The following is a 12817-nucleotide window of genomic DNA, read 5'->3' on the forward strand; positions in this document are numbered from 1 at the left end:
AAGGTGTAAGGTGGTATCTCATTGTGGTTTTGATTTGTATTTCCCTGATGATGAGTGATGTGGAGCATTTTTTCATGTGTCGGTTGGCCATCTGGATGTCTTCTTTGGAGAAGTGTCTATTCATGTCTTTTGCTCATTTCTTCACTGGATTATTTGTTTTTGGGGTGTTGTGACTGGTAAGTTCTTATAGATTTTGGATACTAACCCTTTATCTGATACATCATTTGCAAATATCTTCTCCCATTCTGTCGGTTGCCTTTTAGTTTTGCTGATTGTTTCCTTCACTGTGCAGAAGCTTTTTTATTTTGATGAGGTCCCAGTAGTTCATTTTTGCTTTTGTTTCTCTTGCCGCCAGAGATGTGTTGAGTAAGAAGTTGCTGCATCTAAGATCAAAGAAGTTTTTTGCCTGCTTTCTCCTCGAGGATTTTCATGGCTTCCTGACTTACATATAGGTCTTTCATCCATTTTGAGTTTATTTTTGTGTATGGTGTAAGGAAGTGTTACATGTTCATTCTTATGCATGTTGCTGTCCAGTTTTCCAAGCACCACTTGCTGAAGACTTTCTTTATTCCATTGGATATTCTTTCCTGCTTTGTCAAAGATTAGTTGGCTATACTTTGTGGGTCAATATCTCTGTTCTCTATTCTGTTCCACTGATCTGAGTGTCTGTTCTTGTGCCATTACCTTACTGTCTTGATGATTACAGCTTTGTAATATGTCTTGAAGTCTGGGATTGTGATGCCTCCTGCATTGGTTTTCTTTTTCAAGATTGCTTTGGCTATTCGGGGTCTTTTCAGGTTCCATACAAATTTTAGGATTATTTGTTCTAGCTCTCTGAAGAATACCTGGGTTATTTTGATAGGTATTGCATTGAATATGTGGATTGCTTTGCGTAGTATCGACCTTTTAATAATATCTGTTCTTCTTATCCAGGAGCATGGAATATTTTTATAGTTTTTGTTTCTTCTTCAATTTATTTCATAAGCTTTCTATAGTTTTCAGTGTATAGATTTTTCACCTTGTTGGTTAGATTTATTCCTATGTATTTTATGGGTTTTTGTGCAAATGTATATAGGATCTATTCCTTGATTTATCTTTCTGTTCCTTCATTGTGGGCGTCTAGGAATACTACCAATTTCTGAGCATTGATTTTATATCCTGCTACTTTGCTGAATTCATGGATCAGTTCTAGCAGTTTTTTGGTGGAATCTTTAGGGTTTTCCATATAGAGTATCATTTCATCTGCAAAAAGTGGAAGTTTGACATCCTCCTGGCCAATTTGGATGCCTTTGATTTCTTTGTGTTGTCTCATTGCAGAGGCTAAGACTTCCAATACTATGTTGAATAACAGTGGTGGGAGTGGGCATCTCTGTCTTGTTCCTGACCTTAGGGGTAAACCTCTCAGTTTCCCCCATTAAGAATGATATTAGTATTGGGTCGTTCATATATGGCTTTTATGATCTCAAGGTATGCTCCTTCTATCCCTACTTTCTTGAGGGTTTTTATCAAGAAAGGATGCTATATTTTGTCAAATGCTTTCTCTGCATCTATTGAGAGGATCATATGATACTTGTCCTTTCTTTTATTGATATGATGAATCACATTAACTGTTTTGCAGATATTGAACCAGCCCTGAATCCCAGGTATAAATCCCACTTGATTGTGGTGAATAATTTTTTAATGTATCGTTGGATCCAGTTGGCTAATATCTTGTTGAGGATTTTTGCATCCATGTTCATCAGGGAAATTGGTCTATAGTTCTCCTTTTTAGTGGGGTCTCTGTCTGGTTTTCAAATCAGGATAATGTTGGCTACATAGAAAGAGTTTGGAAGTTTTCTTTCCAGTTCTATTTTTTGGAACACCTTCAAGCAAATAGGTGTTATCTCCTACTTAAATGTTTGGTAGAATTCCCCTGGAAAGCCATCTGGCCCTAGACTATTGTTTTTTGGGAGATTTTTGATTAATAATTCGATTTCCTTACTGGTTATGGGTCTGTTCAAATTTTCTATTTCTTCCTGTTTCAGTTTTGGTAGTGTAATAGTTTCTAGGAATTTGTTCATTTCTTCTGGATTGTCCATTTTATTGGCATATAATTTCTCTTAATATTCTCTTATTTTTGTTTTTATTTCTGCTGTGTTGGTTTTGATCTCTCCTCTTTCATTTTGATTTTATTTATTTGGGTCCTTTCCTTTTTTTTTTTTTTTTTTAATCAAACTGGCTACTGGTTTATCAATTTTGTTAATTCTTTCAAGGAACCAGCTTCTGGTTTCATTGATCTGCTCTACTGTTTGTTGTTGTTGTTGTTGTTGTTGTTTCGATAGCATTAATTTCTGCTTTAATTTTTGTTAGTTCCTGTCTTCTCTTGTTTTGGGCCTTTATTTGCTCTTCTATTTCCAGCTCTTTAAGGCATAAGGTTACGTTGTGTATCTGAGATCTTTCTTCCTTCTTTAGGAAGGCCTGGGTTGCTATATAGTTTCCTTTTATGACCTTCTTTGCTGCATCCCAGATGTTTTGGATTGTGGTGTTATCATTTCATTCACGTCCATACAGTTTTCTTTTTAATTTTTTTTGATGTTTATTTATTTTTGAGGGAGACAGAGACAGAATGCGAGTGGGTTGGGGCAGAGAGAGAGGGAGGCACAGAATCTGAAGCATTCTGAGGCTCCAAGCTGTCAGCACAGAGCCTGACACGGGGCTCAAACTCACAAGCTGTGAGATCATGACCTGAGCCCAAGTCAGAGGCTCAACCAACTGAGCCACCCAGGCGCCCCAAAGTCCATATATTTTTAATTTCCTCTTTGACTTCTTGGTTAGCCAATTAATTATTTACCAGGATGTCCTTCAGTCTCCAAGTATTTGCTACCTTTCCAATTTTTCTTGTGGTTGATTTCGAGTTTCATAGTGTTGTGGTCTGAAAATATGCGCAGTATGATCTCCATCTTTTTGTACTTACTTAAGGATGATTTGTGTCCTAGTATATGGTCTATTCTGGAGAATGTTCCATGTGCACTGGAGAAGAATGTATATTCTGCTGCTTTAGGATGAAATGTTCTGAATATATCTGTTAAGTCCATCTGGCCCAGTGTGTCATTCAAAGCCATTGTTTTCTTGTTGATTTCTTGACTAGATGATCTGTCCATTGCTGTGAGTGGGGTGTGGAAGTCTCCTACTATTGTGGTATTACTGTCAATTAATTTATTTATATTTGTTGTTATTTGATATATATATTTGGGTGATACCACATTTGGGTCATGAATATTTACAATTGTTAGGTTTTCTTGGTGGATAGACCTCTTGTTTATGTTATAATTTCCTTCTGCATCTCTTGATACTGTCTTTATTCTAAAGGCTGGATTGTATGATATTAGTATGGCTACTCCGACTTTATTTTGTTGACCAGTAGCATGATATATCATTCTCTGTCCCCTTACTTTCAATCTGAAGGTGTTTTTAGGTCTAAAGTGGGTCTCTTGTAAACAGCATGTACATGGATCTTGTTTTCTTATCCATTCTGTTACCCTATGTCTTTTGATTGGAGCATTGAGTCCATTGACTTGTAGAGTGAGTACTGAAAGATATGAATTTATTGCTTTTATGATGCTTGTAGAGTTGGAGTTTCTGGTGGTGTTCTCTGGTCCTTTCTAATCTTTGCTGCTTTCGGTATTTATTTATTTATTTACATTTTCATCTTTTCTCCCCTGAGAGAGTCCCCCTTAAAATTTCTTGCAAGGCTGATTTAGTGGTCACAAACTCCTTTAATTTTTATTTGTCTGGGAAACATTTTGTCTCTCCTTCTATTTTGAATGACAACCTTGTTGGATAAAGAATTCTTGGCTGCATATTTTTCTGATTCAGCACATTGAATATATCCTGCCACTCCTTTCTGGCATTCCAAGTTTCTGTGGATAGGTCTGCTGCAAACCTGATCTGTCTTTCCTTGTACATTAGGGACTTTTTTTTCTCTTGCTGCTTTCATGATTCTCTCCTTGCCTGAGTGTTTTGTGAATTTGACTATGATGTGCCTTGTTTATGGCTGGTTTTTGTTGAATGTAATGGGGGTCTTCTGTGCTTCCTGGATTTTGATGTCTGTGTCTATCCCCAGGTTAGGCAAGTTTTCACTATGATTTGCTCACATAACCCTTGTACCTCTATTTATCTCTCTTCCTCTTCTGGGACCCCTATGATTCTGATGTTCTTTTTTTTTAATGAGTCACTGATTTCTATAATTCTTAAATTGTGCTCTTTTGCCTTCATCTCCCTCTTTTTTTCTGCCTCATAATTCTCCATATGTTTGTCCTCTATATCACTGATTCTCTGTTCTGTCTTATCTATCCTTACCGCTGGGGCCAGTTACAGAATTTTTTAATTTCATCCTGACTAGTTTTTACTCCTTTTATCTCCACAGAAAGGGATTCTAGCCTATTTTAAACTTCATCTAGTTTTCTTATTATCGTGATTCTAAATTCTGGTTCAGACATCTTGGTTGTATCTGTGTTGGTTAAATCCCTGGCTGTCGTTTCTTTGTGCTCTTTCTTTTGTAGTGAATTCCTTAGTTTCATCATTTTTCAGGAGAAAAGGAATTAATGAGGTAGAAAAATTAAAATAAAAAATTTAATATTAAAAAAATATTGAAATTTAAAAATGAAACCACACACACACACAAATCAAATAAATGACCCTAGATCCTAGGTGTTTTGGTCTGGGTGTTGAAAGTGGTTTGATAGATTAAAGAAAAAAAGGGGGGAAAATAGCAAATCATTTGAGAGTTTGAAAAAAATAATTACACTGAAGTAGACTAAAATGAAATGATGGAAGTAAAATAGAATTTGAAAACAATTACACAAAATCAAATAATATAGTAGAAAAAAAGAAAAATATTTTAATGAAAATTAAAATTAAAATATTTTTCTCTTTCTGTATTCAAGAAAAAGAAAAGAAACAAAAAATAGAAAAAAGGAAAAAAGAAAATATTTTGAAAATTTAACAATACACTATATTTTTACAGTGTATTTAGTGAATACACTGTAGAAAACTAAAATATAATGATGGAAGTAAAATCGAAATTTGAAAAAAAATTACATAGAAGTAAAAACTGTAGTAAGAAAATTAAAGAAAAATACTTTTAGTAAAGTTGAAAATAAAAATGAATTTCTTTTCTCTTTCTGTATTCAAGAAAAACAAAAGAAGTGAAAAAGAGGGGAAAAATAAAATTGAATAGATATTGGGGTAACAGATTGAAATACGAGTAAAATTACTTCGTTTTCCCCTAGAAGTCTGACTATGAAGTGCTTTATAGTCCATAACCTAAGTAGGCGGTGAGGCTTGTGTTCCTGAAGAGCGTGGTTGGCCCAGTTGGGCAGGGCTTCGTGTATAGAGCCTGTTCTCCACTAGATGGCACTGCAAGCCTATTAGGGTGGATTGTTGTGGCACTCATAGGTGCTCATGTGCATGGGAGGGAGCTATGAAAATGCTGCCACTGAGTTACCCAGTCTCTAGTATCGGAACTCTGTTCTCCGCAATCAGCAATCGCACTCCCAGCCTCTGTCTTCAGCTTTTGTCCACTCCCCGTTTTTTTCACTGTCCGTGACCAATCCCTAGGCAGTACATCTCTCCCGAGTTTTGTCTCAGAAGTGACTATTTTCCCCGGCCCCTTACTTCTGAAGGGCTTTGGTTTTGACCTGTTCAGCCCCTTTGTGGGAGGGTCTCAAAGAGCAATGGTCGAATGTCAGCAGAACACAGGAACGTTTGATGGACCCTGCTGTTGCTGGTGTCCCGAGACTGTGGCCAGGTGCCAGCCCGTCCCAGAAAAAGTTCAGGAGAAAGTGTAGCAGCAGGTTTTCATGGATTATGGAAAATCACAACACACATCTGGCACCAGGCTTCACCTTTAATGACGTTGTTCCAGCACCAGCAAATGTGGCCATTCTCTGGGGTCTGCTGGGACCAGGCGGCCTCAACAGTCTGTACCAAATGTCCTTCCAGCAGTGGAACTGCTTTTCCCCATGTGGGCCAAGAACCTCCCAGACCTCACTTTGCTCATGGGGATTTGCCCTTCCCATCAGAGCACTGCTAGGTATTGAGCAGTGGAGTTTCAGACTCTGCTCCCCTTGTTTACAGTCTTGGAATTTAAACCCTCTCCTTTCTCCTTTCTTCTTTGTCTCTTTTTTAATTTAGTGTCTGGGGCTGTGTCCAGTTTTCCACTTTATCTCCAGCTGTCTCTGAAGAGGGGTGCTTCCCCCATATTCCCTCCCCCATCTCCGTCCTCTCTCCACCCACAAAAGCGGTTCCCTGCCCTCCCCGGCTTCTTGCTCCCCAAGTTCACCTCTCTGCGCCACATACCTGATGAATTCTGTGGTTCAGGTTGTGCATATTGTTGTGTTAATCCTCAAATCAGTTTTCTAGGGGTGCAGGATGGTTTAGTGTTGATCTGGCTGTATTCCATGGACACAAGACACACAAAAAACTTCCATGCTGTTCTGCCATCTTGGGTCCCCCCCTCACGATCAAGTGTTTTTACTTCTACAGGAAAAGAACCCAGGAAACAAACAAATGAAAATGTTGCAAGTCCCTAAGTGACAGTAAATAATCAAATTTATAGGAACCCCACTAAAATAAACTGGAAAAAACAGTGGAGGAACAGACTACGAAAAAAAAGGCTAAAGGATGTTTGAAAGAGTTGAGCAAATTTCAGTAGCTGCAAGATGCTGGTGAATTGAAGACCCATCAATATAAGGGGACTCAGGAAAAACCTAATGCTTTCCATTGAATTTCCAGAAGAGTTGCCATAAGAGACAGACACACCCCAGGACTAAGGGCTATGTCTTAGCATTAAGAGCAAAATCAACAGACCTAACTCAACAAAGCCTAAAATGAAGTGACAACTAGCTCAAGTGTTTCTTCAGTAACTTAGCTACTTTAAAGGAAAAAAGTCAATTATCTTTGGGAAAAGAAGAAAATGCAGAGTCTGTACCACATACCAATCCCAATGGTCAGCATATAAACATAAAGTGCTAGACAATTGAAGAAGCAATAAAATGTGATACAAATTATGAGGCCCCAAAAAAAGTCAATAGAAGCAGAAGGAATCAATTTGTAATTAACAGATATATAAATTATATTATAATAAATATGTTAAAGAATCTCAAGGAAAGGTGAATATAGTGAGTAAAGATATGGAGAACTTTAGCAGACAGATTTTGAATACCTGAAAAACAACCAAAGGAAAATCTTAGCTCTGAAAACAGCAATATCTGAAATAAAAATAATAATAATTAGATGAGATTAATAGAAGATTAAACACCACAAAGAAGATTCATTGAATTAGAAGACAGATGAGTAGAAATTTTACAATCTGAAATATAAAGCTTATAAAAGTTTTATAAAAAAATAATTAAATGAACCATGTGACACTGCATATGCATAATAGAGTTCCATACAGAATTAAAAAAAAAAAAACAGAATACAACAAAGGAAAAAAATTAAAGAAATTTGTTTTGAAAATTTGTAAATTTGAAGAAAAATATCAAACCATAGCTCCAAGCTCACTAAAATACAAGAAGTATAAGTACAGAGATAAACTTAAGCATACGATAGTCAAACAGCTAGAAAAAAAAAACAGAAAAAGAGGAATCTTTAAAACAGAAAAAATATACATGATATACAGGAAAACAGTAGTAAGAATTATGACTGATTTCTAATAAGAAACTACACAAATCTAGGCAGCGGAACTACTTTCATTATTCCCCCCAAATTGTCAAACTCTAATTTTTATCCAACAAATACTCTTAAAAATGGAGGCAACATAATTAATTGCCAGCTGATCTCCACAACCAGAAATGCTAAAGAATGGAAATAAATAGTATTAGAAATTCAGATTACAAAATGGAATGAAAACAAATGAACATGTTAAAATATCTGGGTAAATATATAGGCCTCCCTAGCCTTATTTATTAACATTAAGTTGATTGTGTAAAGCAAATAAAAGCAATGGATTTTGGTGTTTATAACATATATGGAAATAGCACATATGACAAAAATAGCATAAAGAGTGGGAGTGGGTGAAAGGAATTGACAAGCTGTTTTGAAAATTTATATGGAAATCCAAAAGAGCCAAAACTCATTTAAAAATAATAAAGTTGGGTTATCTATACTACTTATTTTACGATTTACTATGAAGCTACAATATTCTATTTGCTAACTGCAAAAAATAAATAGGTCAATGGGACAGAATATTGTCTATATCTAAATACATGGAATATTATTCAGCTGTAAATAATAAAATCTTGACATTTTCAGTGTCACGGATGGAGCTGACATATATAACACTAAGTGAAATAAGTCAGAAAAAGACAAATACCATATGATTTCACTCAAATGTGGAATTTGCAAAACAAAAGAAATGAGCATAGTGAAAAGGGAGACAGACATTCCAAGAAATAGACTCTTAACCATTGAGAACAAACTGGTGGTTACCAGAGGGTAGGAGAGGTGGGTGGGTGAGTTAAATAGGTGATGGGGATTAAGAAATGCACTTGTTGTTATGATCCCTGGGTGCTGTATATAATTATTGAATCACTATAGTGTATACCTGAAATGAATATAACACTGTATGTTAAGTATTGTGGAATTAAAATAAAAAATTAGAAAAGTTAAAAATATATATTCATAGACATTTGGTTCTTTTATGTTTTTAAATATTTATTTATTTTGAAAGAGATAGAGCAGGGGAGGGGCAGAGAGAGAGGGAGAGAGAGAATCCCAGCAGGCTCCATGTTGTCAGCACAGAGACTGATGCAGAGCTTGATCTCACAAACTGTGAAATCATGACCTAGACTAAAAATCAAGAGTCAGATGCTTAATCAGCTAAGCCACCCAGGCATCCCAGGTGTTTGATCTTTAATAGTGATGCCAACATAATCCAATGGCCAATAAAAAGTTTTGGAATACTTCACTGGGGGAATAGTGTCTTTTTATAAATGTGTTGAAATATATGCTTGTCAATGTACAAACTGAAGCACCTGAAGCTGAACTCATGCTTAGAGAAAATCTAATTTGAGATACAGCTAACACTGTAAAACTACTAGAAGAAAATTTAAAAAAAATTTTTTTTGGTAACTTCAAGTAGTCCAAATAAATAAACAGGAGAGAAAAAGTGTTATCCATAAAATAAATATATAATAAATAATTATGCTTCATTAAAATTAAAAAGTATAATCTTCAAAAGGCAAGTTAAATGAAAATTTATATTTGGAGAAATATTTGCAATACAAATGTCTGTCAGATTAGTTCTAGTTACAATATATAAAAATCTTACAAGTCACACTAAAAATCAGCTAAAGGTGAAGAGATACAGATAAAAGGCAAGCTATTGGTTAGAATTCACAAGAAAGAGAGAAAATTCAAATAAATACAGTTATAAATGAAAGAGAAGACATTACAACTAATATCATAGAAATACAATCATCATAAGAGAATACTATGAACCATTATATGCCAAAAAGTAACAATCTACAATAAATTTATATATTCCTAGAAACATACAAATACCAGGGATAAATCATGAAGAAATAGAAAATATAAACAATTACCAGCAAGGGCATTGAAACAGTAATTAAAAACATACCATCAAAGTAGAGGGTCAGATTTAAACATTTAAACAATAACTAATATTATTTCTTTTTAAAATTGTTGAAAAGGATAGTTGAACAAAACTTCTAAACTTATTTTTCAAGGCCAGCATCATCTTAATATCACAGCCAGTCAAGGACAATACAAGAAAATTACAGACAAATATCATTAAAGGACACAGATGCAAAAATATCCACAACAAAAATATTAGCAAGTCAAATACAATGATAGTTTGAAATGATCATACAGTAAATCAAGTAAGATATATCCCAGGGATGAAAGTATAATTAAACATCCCTAAATCAATAAATATAATAAGTACATTAACAGAAAAAGGGTAAAAATTGTATTATCATCACAATAGACATAGAAAAAATATCTGACACAATTCAACATTCTTTTATGATGAAAATTCTCAAAGAAATAACTGGGTATAGAGAAAATGTATCTCCACATATTAAAGATCATATACAGCAAACCCATAACTACTGTAATTCTCAATAGTGAAACAGTGAAAGCTTTTCAAGATCAGGAACACAACAAGGATACTCACTCTCACCATTTTTATTCAACATATCACAAGAAGTCCTATTGCATTTAATTCCCTTGCTTTTGGAGATGTGTCAAGTAAGAAATTGCTGTGGCTGAGGTCAGAGAGGTTTTTCCCTGCTTTCTCCTCTAGGATTCTGATGGTTTCCTGTCTCACATTCAGGTCCTTTATCCATTTTGAGTTTATTTTTGTGAATAGTGTGAGAAAGTGGTCTAGTTTCATTATTCTGCATGTTGCTGTCCAGTTCTCCCAGCACCATTTGTTAAAGAGACTTTTTTCCATTGGATATTCTTTCCTGCTTCGTCAAAGATTAGTTGGCCATACTTTTGTGGGTCCAATTCTGGAGTCTATTCTATTCCATTGGTCTATGTGTCTGTTTTTGTGCCATTACCATGCTGTCTTGATGATTACAGCTTTGTGGTAGAGGCTAAAGTCTGGGTTTGTGATTCCTCCCGCTTTGGTCTTCTTCAAACTTACTTTGGATATTATGGGTCTTTTTTGGTTCCATACAAGTTTTAGAATTGCTTGTTCTAGCTTTGAGAAGAATGCTGGTGCAATTTTGATTGGGATTGCATTGAATGTGTAGATAGCTTTGGGTAGTATTGACATTTTGACAATATTTATTCTTCCAATCCATGAGCACGGAATGTTTTTCCATTTCTTTATATCTTCTTCAATTTCCTTCATAAGTTTCTATGGTTTTCAGCATACAGATCTTTTACATCTTTGGTTGGGTTTATTCCTAGGCATTTTATGCTTCCTGGTGCAATTGTGAATTGGATCAGTTTCTTTGTCTTACTGTTGCTTCATTGTTAGTGTATAAGAATGCAACTGATTTCTATACATTGATTTTGTGACCTCATGAAGTTAAAAAGCTTCTGCACTGCAAAGGAAACAATCAACAAAACTAAAAGGCAATCAACTGAATGGGAAAAGATATTTGCAAACGACATATCAGACAAAGGGCTAGTACCCAAAATCTAAAAAGAACTCACCAAACTCCACACCTGAAAAACAAATAATCCAGTGAAGAAATGGGCAGAAATCATGAATAGACACTTCTCTAAAGAAGACATCCAGATGGCCAACAGGCACATGAAAAGATGCTCAACGTCCGTCCTCATCAGGAAAATAGAGACTTTTCAACAATATTTGCTCTTTCAATCCACGAGCATGAAATGTCTTTCAATTTCATTTTCTCATCTTCAATATCTTTCATCAGTGTTTTATAGTTTTTGTAGTACAAGTATTTCATGTCTTGAGGTAGGATTAACCCTAAGTATCTTATTGGTGCAAATGTAAATGGGATTGATTCCTTGATTTCTTGTTCTGTTGCTTCATTACTGATGTATGGAAATGCAACATATTTTTATACATTAATTTTGTATCCTGTGACTTTACTGAATTTATATATCAGTTCTACAAAATTTTTGGTGGAATTCTTCAGGTTTTTTATATACACTATTATGTCATCTGCAAATAATGGAACTTTGACTTCTTCCTTGCCAATTTGGATGCATTTTATTATTATTATTATTATTATTATTAGTTTATTATCTGTTTGCTGAGGCCAGAATTTCCAATACTCTGTTAAATAACAGTGGAGAGAGTGGCCATCCCTGACTTGTTACTGACCATAGAGGAAAAGATCTCAGTTTTTTCCCATTGAAGATAATATAGTAGTGGGTTTTTCATGTATGGCCTTTATTATATTAAGGGATGTTCACTCATCCTACTTTGTTGAGAGTTTTTATCATGAATAGATGTTGTACTTTGTCAAATGCTTTTTCTGCATCTATATGAAGAATTGTATGGTTCTTATCAGTTTTTTATTAATATGATATTGCACATTGATTGATTTGTAATTAATGAACTACTCTAGCTACCAAGGAATAAATCCCACTTGATTGTGGTGGATGATTTTCAACTTACTTTCAGACTTGGTTTGCTAGTATTTTATGGAGAATTTTTGCATCTATGTTCAACAAAAATATTGCTTGTAGTTCTCTTTTTTAGTGGTGTCTTTATCTGGATTTGGTACCGGGATAATGCTGGCTACATAGAGTGAGTTTGGAAGTTTTCTTCCTTTTATATTTTTTGGAATAGTTTGAGAAGAATAAGTATTAGCTTTTTTTCCAAATGTTTGGTAGAATTCGCCTGTGAAGCCATCTGTATCTGGACTTTTATTTGTTGTCAGTTTCTTGATTACTAATTAAATTTCTTTGCTGGTTATAAGTCTGTTTACGTTTTCCCTTTTATTCTTGTTACAGTTTTGGTATTTGATATGTTTGAAGTGATTTACCTGTTTTTTTCCAGGTTGTCCAATTTGTTGCCATATAGTTTTTCATAATATTCTCAAATATTTTTTTTTCTTTCTGTGGTGTTGATTTATTTCTACTCTCTCTCAATTATGACTTTATTTATTTAGGACCTCTGTCATTTATTTTTGATAAGTCTGGCTAGAGGTTCATCAATTGTATTAATTTTTCAAAGAACCATTTCCTAGTTTCATTGATCTGTTCTATTGTTTTGTTTCTGTTTTCGTTTAGTTTTCATACAATTTATTTCCATTCTAATCATTATTTCCTTCCTTCTACTGGCTTTAGGCTTCATTTGTGTTTATTTTTGCTTGTTTTTCTT

This window comes from Panthera uncia, chromosome X, assembly GCF_023721935.1.
Source record: "Panthera uncia isolate 11264 chromosome X, Puncia_PCG_1.0, whole genome shotgun sequence".
Lineage (NCBI taxonomy): Eukaryota > Metazoa > Chordata > Mammalia > Carnivora > Felidae > Panthera > Panthera uncia.